This window comes from Hyperolius riggenbachi, chromosome 1, assembly GCF_040937935.1.
Source record: "Hyperolius riggenbachi isolate aHypRig1 chromosome 1, aHypRig1.pri, whole genome shotgun sequence".
Taxonomy (NCBI): Eukaryota; Metazoa; Chordata; class Amphibia; order Anura; family Hyperoliidae; genus Hyperolius; species Hyperolius riggenbachi.
In genome coordinates this window covers 358,876,773-358,884,321 of record NC_090646.1, presented here as the reverse complement: position 1 = coordinate 358,884,321, position 7,549 = coordinate 358,876,773, and positions in this window count along the sequence as shown.

Sequence of the window (7,549 nt, the reverse complement as noted above, 5' to 3'; positions counted from 1 at the left end):
AAAAGCTCTTGTTAATGTAATGCTATGGGTGGGATCCCACTTGAGTGATGTGATTTTATAAAAATTCAACCATAGCATTGCATTATCAAGAGCCTTTCAAATCACTAGCACTTTGAAAAGGCTGTTAGTGGGTTGGAGCCCTAAGAGAGAGTTTGTAGCTCCTTGAATGGCTGGTTGGATGCATATATGTGTGTGTTCACTTTATTTAAAGGATAAGAACCCCAGTTTCTCCCAGTCTAGATTTCAAGTTGTATGTATGAATTGCCTGCTTGTATGTTGGCATCAGGATCCTAAGGAAGGAACTTTGAAGAAGAGTGTTGACTTCATTTAGAGAATGCTGCAGCATTATTGGAGCACTAAGATCCTCCATTTTAATTGTCAGTTTGTTGCTGTGTTATGTGTTGCTTCAAGTGCAAGCTTTGAGTGCAAGGGTTACTTCTGATTTATGTTCTCCCCTATTTATGGTCTGTGCAGGATAAACACAACTACTTTGTATGTTCAAATGCAATATAAACACCACATGTTTACAATCTCCAAAAGCACTCCAAACAGCCCTTGCGTACTATGTGCAGCATGCTCAGGGAAATATGAAAGAGAAGACTGCAAATGGGGAGCAACCCATGAAAAGCAAAGCTGATGTCCATAGGATACTGTACATGAAAATAAGGGGCTGCCTGCAATACATAAGTGTTACACATGAAAGAGGGGGTTAATGGGAGGGGCACTGCTGCACATGGAAGGGGAGCCCTAACATGCTTTGCCTAGGGGTGGAAAATGTATAAATCCAGCCTTGAGCATGGAAGTGTAGAATGTCTACGGATTTGTAATTTCAAGCTGAACCACAATTTCTTATTGGGATATCCACATTGCATACCTACATTAAAATATGGAGCGAAAAGGAACATTAATAAAATAACAGCAATAGGGTATGTTTACAAAAGGATAATAAACCAGGTTAACACATCCCGGACTCAGTCTACACGTAAGGCCCCGTTCACACTTGCGTTTTGGCATGCAAATGGACCGGAATCGGATCAGGACCGGATCCGGATCGGAACCGTACGGATCCGGTCCGTTTGCATCAGGCATGCATCAGGCTGCCATCCGGATCCGTGTGGTAAAAATAGCAAAATTACTATTAAAATTGTTGGGGTCAGCAGAAGGTGCACCCGTAGACTCAGGTTCTTCCGCTGTTTAGGCCTCACCTCCACCTCCGACATACTGCCAAACAGCTCCAGCACGTTAGTCACTGCTGCTCCACTCCAGGAATGCTGGGCCCATGTGTCCCCATCCGAAATGGCCGCTAGAATACGCATAGGAAGTGGGGTAGAACGTCAGGTGTTTATAGCCAGTGTGTTCTGTGCTTTCCGTTTCCCATTGCTTTCTATTTCCGGATGGTGCAGTCAGGCTCCGGTCCGGGTGCGTGGGCCGGATGATCCGGACCCGAAAAATAGCGCATGTTGGAAAAGTGTCCGGAGTCCGGATCCGATCCGGCTCCGTTCTGTACGGAACGTACGCATGTGAACGTCCGCATAGACTTTGCATTGCTATGCGGAACGTACGTTCCGTTTGTACAGTATACGGTCCGGAACCGATCAGGCGAATCCGGACAGCGAACGCTAATGTGAACCAGGCCTAAGTGTGACTGGCTGGGAAGACTGGAAACCTTGCTTTTCTGGCCTTCAAGAGATCATTTCAGACAAGCAGTTTCCATTTGTGATACCTTGTTGCTAATGGTTACTGTCGCCTTCAATGGAGCAAAAGGAGTCAGAATTACAGAACTTGATTTACACAATATATAAGTTGGATTGTTTCACTGTATTGGGCCCATGATTATTTTCTGTTTTTAGTCATTGGATTTTGATACTGTGTACTTGTGTATTTGATAATCTTTTTTTCTGTTTGTATGTATTTAATATTATTTATATGATTTAATAAAATATATAAAAATAATGTAGCTGATTCTCCATACTCTGAAACATCAGAAGTTTAAGGCCGGTTTCACGCTGCATATTTGCGTTAGCGTTTTGCCCACCGCATTGCACAGCCAAAAACAGGCCTTCAGGGAATACCACATTAATACACAGTGTTCCCTGTCTGGCATGTGGCTAAGCAGGAAGTGACGCACACTTGCGGACACTTCTTGCTTCGGGTATGCATAAAATGCACAGAAGCATATTGTAAAAATACGAGTCGTCATGCGCGTCGTAACATCGATGCACTGCCGCCCACATTTTTTTTAAAAATACCCACGTCACCATAGATTAACTTGACTTTGGGTCCGACGCAGGGCAACACAGATACGCGCAGTAACGTAGTTATGGACCTGCGTCAGATCGAGCACTTCCGGTGCACCGCTACGCAGGTAATGTGAACTTCCCCACAGACTTTTTTATTAGCCATTGTTAGCAGTGCGGTAAAACGTCCCAGTGCGAAAGGGCCCTCAAGCTCTGTCTCCAGTGGTCCAATAAAGGTTGTGTTTTGCAACTGTTTTCTGTCAGGGGTGCAGAATTAAAGTGACCACCCGTCTTTCTTTTTCGGAGGGGACCCCCTCCTTTCTAATGCTGTCGGTCAGTGTCACTAACATTGGCTTGAGAAGGGAGGGGATCCCCTCCGAAACGTTGCTTCTTTTTGTCAATTTACAATAAAGAGCATATATACTAATTCATGGTGGCGGTCTTTACGTCTTCCACATGCTAGATTCTTGGCAGAGACGGTCGTTATTGACCATCTCATCTGAGTTTCATCTAGAGTGAGTGTGTACAGAGCTTAATGCACAAGATTGTGCAAACTGGCAGGACGGTATGCCAGGAAGCAGCGTGACTGTCTGACACAACTGTATCACAAACAGCACTGAAAGCTGTTTACCCTGGCATTTGCGCTAGTAATGTGGCCATGCTGCCCCCACCAGCCCGACAAGAGGACTCATGCGGCATGCACTCTCAGGAAGCATGCTGAAATAAAAGCATTAGGGCTGCATCTGCACTGTCCTAGAAGACCCCTGGGAGCATCACAGGACAAGGATGTCAATGTTGCCAAGGAACCAGATGGTGCAGAATCCAAGACTGTATAACAACTACAGTATACTTACTTCCTCTGTGTCACCAGTTTTGGTACAAGGACATAATTATGTCTGCAGCTGCAATGAGTTCAGTGCGTACTAACATGAACCTGTACTCTTTATCCCTAATGATCTTTAGGCCAAACCACCCCCCACATTCAGAGAACACAGCAGATGGAAGCAATGCTGAGGTAAGAAGTGTCACAGCTCTCTCACATTTCAGCAATGATTGTGGCTCTCCTGTGTTCCACACTGCAGCCAGCCACCTCCAGGTCCATGTATTGGTTCCCAGCCTGAGGATATCATTTGTCCAGGACCCATCACATGAGGCAAAGGAGACTAGAGTACTAGCATGGAAGCCCCGTGGTCATCATGACACAGGGAGAGATGAGATACTACTTACCAACAGTGCATCCAACGCCAATTTCTTTTTTAAACAATATTTTATTTGAAGTTTTCATGTTTATAAACACAACCCATACATAAGTGTCATGGAATTATAAAATACAGCATTTTAACGTTTACCAAATATGATAGTAGATAAATTGTAAACTGTATTTTTACAAAACCTCAATGCCTAGCCCCCCCCCCCCCAGCCCAATCCCCCCCCCCCCCCCCCGCCTGTGCGTCATTCCTGGTCCAATAACTCCCTCCTGGTCTTAAGAAATGTCTAAATTCCCCAATGTACCCAGAAGTTGTTCTGTTAAAAACCACTTTGTATATTTAAAGTGTTCCATTAAAGGAATACTATCGATGTATGCATTTATTTTTAAATGCTGTATGTTGTAGCACACATTAGGACAAGTACTAGGAGCAATTTGATTCCTCACACAGCTGTTCCTCTCAGCTGTAAAATCCTCTGTCAGTTTTGGCGTCAGTGTTGGATACAAAATGTATCTAATACTGAGCTCCCAGAGGGCTAGACCATATCTCTGCACAGGGGAGTTGCTATCAACTCTTCAGTTTATAGTTTAATTATCACCTTGCTGAAAGAATCTTGTTGATATGGTGGTAAGGGGTTAAAGATTCTAGCAATGTGTGTTTATTATCTTTGCTTCTCTTGACTGATAAAGATACTAATAATGCTAATTGTAGACAGTGGTCTGCCCCTCTCAGCAGCTTGTAAAGTGGATGCAGCCTGGAGTGAATCACCTCAAGCAGGCAGCCAGTCTGAGTGTAAACACAGACTATTGTTATAGCTAGTTATATTCCAGCAATATTCCAGCTCATTTAGTTACCTGTTACCACCTCAGATCAGCCTATTTCTCCTCATGTCTCCTGCATGCTGTGAGTGACACAGTGAAATATATTTGTGAGCTGTGTGACAGAGTAACCAAGCAGCTCAGGGTGACCCAAACTACTATGAGCTGTGTGAGAAATGAATTTTTAAGCAGGGATAGTGAGAGAGAGACCTGGGTGAATAAATAAAGTGCCCCTAGCACTAGTGGTAATGTGTACACTAATATAGAGTATTAAAAAAAAAAGTCGTTTCAATCGATAGTATTCCTTTAAGTCCACGTTCTCATGTCGATTATGTGTCATCTGAATAAAGAGTTTCCATTTCTTGAAAAAATATTTTTTTGTCCTTGTGGCTGATGGCATCAGCATCAAGTCTGTACAGTTGACACAAATGTGTCAGTTCCTCTTTCACATCCCAAACTGTTGGGTAACTAGAATATATCCATTTATTAAAAATCACTTTCCAAGCTGCAATTATTACCAAAAGAGCCAATTTGCTAACTGTTTTGGCGGTTGATAGGGCATCACTCTCAGACTCTAGGGTAGGGTCTACACAGTTAAACTGTAGCAACATTGGTGAGGCTTCCCGACGGAACTTACACATATGCTTGATATACTGAAGAACTTTATTCTAAAACTCTGTTATCACTGGACAGCCCCAGACACAATGGAATAAGTCTGCTTCCACAGCTTAACATTTAGGACATTTTGGAGTGTAATATGGTGGCAGGTTTTTATATTTAATATTAAATGCATATTTGGCTCTATGCATAAATTTGAGATGGGATTCACGCCAGTTTTCTCCTATCAACAACTTGTGGATCACCTTGTACCCCTCCAAACTTTATTTGGAAGATCATCACCAGGTATGTATTTGGACCATTTCGATAAAATCTACTTTTCTAGCGACCAATAACTGTTGAAGTTTCAGTTGAATCGTAGATAATGAGTTCTTGGGTACATGTGGGGCAATGAAATGGTCTAAACTGTTTAGCCCAGCTATTTTCTTAAATTGGGCCCTTTTGCTTTCCACAAAAGATCGCAGTTTGACATATTAGAAGAAATGATGACGTGGTATATGAAATTTTGATCTTATGCTCATGAATGAGAGGAGTTTCCCTAACGTTAGGTCAAGTACTTGCCCCAATCGCTGAATTCCCCTGTCCTGCCACTCCAAGAAACCTCCATGAGCCAAACTAGCTGGAAACCCAGGTAGTCCCCATAATGGCATATACTTCGAGATCCGGTAGGGGACTGAAAATATTTTGCATGGGAGGTAGACCTGCAAGAGACCATGGTTCTGCATAAGAGGACTCTAAGGCATAATTGGAATATATAGTAGACTCATTGACCCAATCCCGTACATGCCAATTTAAACAGGCTATATTATACCGTCGGATATCTGGAATAGATAGGCCACCCCATACCTTAGGTAGTTGTAACCTGGAGAGAGCAATTCTAGCTTTACCATTTCTCCACAGGAAGCGGGAAATTGCTTTATAAAGATCCTTTACATCTGCGTGTTTAGGTAGAAGGGGTCAAAGCCAATTTCTTCATGGGGAGGAGGTCATGAGACCACTATAGAGAACATAGGGCACCATAAAAGAGACACTAAGGAAGACCCTATACTAAGCACTAAAGGGTGACTTTATAGGAGGCACTGGTGGGCCTCTTATAGAAAGGCCTGGAGGGGGCCTTTTATAGGAGGCATAGAGGAAGCACTATTTCAGAGACACTTGGGGGAGGCACCATGTAGTACTATTAGGCACTGGGGGCACGATGTAGGAGGTACAGAGGGGGCATTAGAAAGGAAGCACAGAAGGACTGTAGGGCACTATATAAGGGATAATATAAAGGAGTAAAACAGAAAACCGAGAGCCCGATATGGTGTAGTATGTATTGGAAAAAGGAAAATATGAGACGTAGGTATTTATACTTACAAACCAGGGTTACCGCTAAGGCAACCACTGCTGAGGCAGGTGAGGATTTTTAGGCCTGTCCGCACTCAGGACTAAGAAGTCGCTCTCTGTGTATAGAAGAAAAAATAGGGTGTAACACCCCTCCACCAGGGGTGGACTTGTAGTATTGTAGAGATGTACAGAGGCGCCAGAAGGATAAAAATCACAAAAAAAGTTAAAAATTATTGGGAGGCGGTGGTGGCCCAGCTCACCCAACACAGACACAATGCTGTCGATTAAAGCAATATCAGGTTTATTCACATACTCCTAGATACAACTGGCAACGCGTTTCGCAGGCAAATCCCCAAGCTTCATTAGGCAATAGACAACAGAAGTATCACACTGAAAAATGACAGAGGCAAAAGCATAATCAGATGGCTGTGTGTGGCATTATAGCATTATGCATATATGTGGTGTCAAACAAAATTCACTTAGATGTTTTGAGGACACTGATGTGTTTATTATTTATATAATTTTCATACCCTCACTGCACATTATTATCAGTGTCCTCAACACATCTAAGAAGGAGGCAGACAGGGGGACTGCAGAAGGATCAGGGGGGGGGGGGGGCATCAGAGGTAGCAAAAGGGGACAGAAGGAGGCACAAGGGGACAGAAGGAGGCACAGGAGAGAACCAAAGGGGCACAGAAGGAGGGACGAGGGACAGAGAGAGGCATGGGCGAAGAGGTAGCACAGGGGGACTGAAGGAGTCACATGGAGACAGAAGGAGGCACAAAGGGGGGCAGAAGGAGGCACAGGTGGACAGAAGAAGGCACAAAGGTGAACGTAATGGGGTATAAAGGGGGCAGAAGGAGGCACAAAGGTGGACAGAAGGATGCACAGGAGTACAGAAGGAGGCAGAGGGGGACTGAAAGAGGAACAGGGGTGGGGAGAGAGGTAGCACAAGGGGACAGAAGGAGTCAGAAGGGGGCACAGGGGGACCAAAGGAGGCACAGGGGTACTGAAACAGGCACATGGAGACAGAAGGAGACAAAAAGGTGGATAAAAGGAAGCACAGTGGAGGGCAAAAGTGGCACAGGGGACTGAAGGAAGCACAAGGAGACAGAAGGCAGAACAAAGGGAGACAGAAGGAGGCACAGGGTGGCAGAGGGATGCACAAAATGGAGAGGTGGCACAGAGGGACAAAGTGGTGGCTGCCTGTCTGCAATTTACACTATTTGGACGCAGACAGACAGAAGGAGGCATGGGGGATTGAAGGAGAGGCTAGTGGCGTACTGGAGGGCAGCGGAACTGCAGCAAGGGATCAGATAGACTGCTAAGGGCTGAAAGA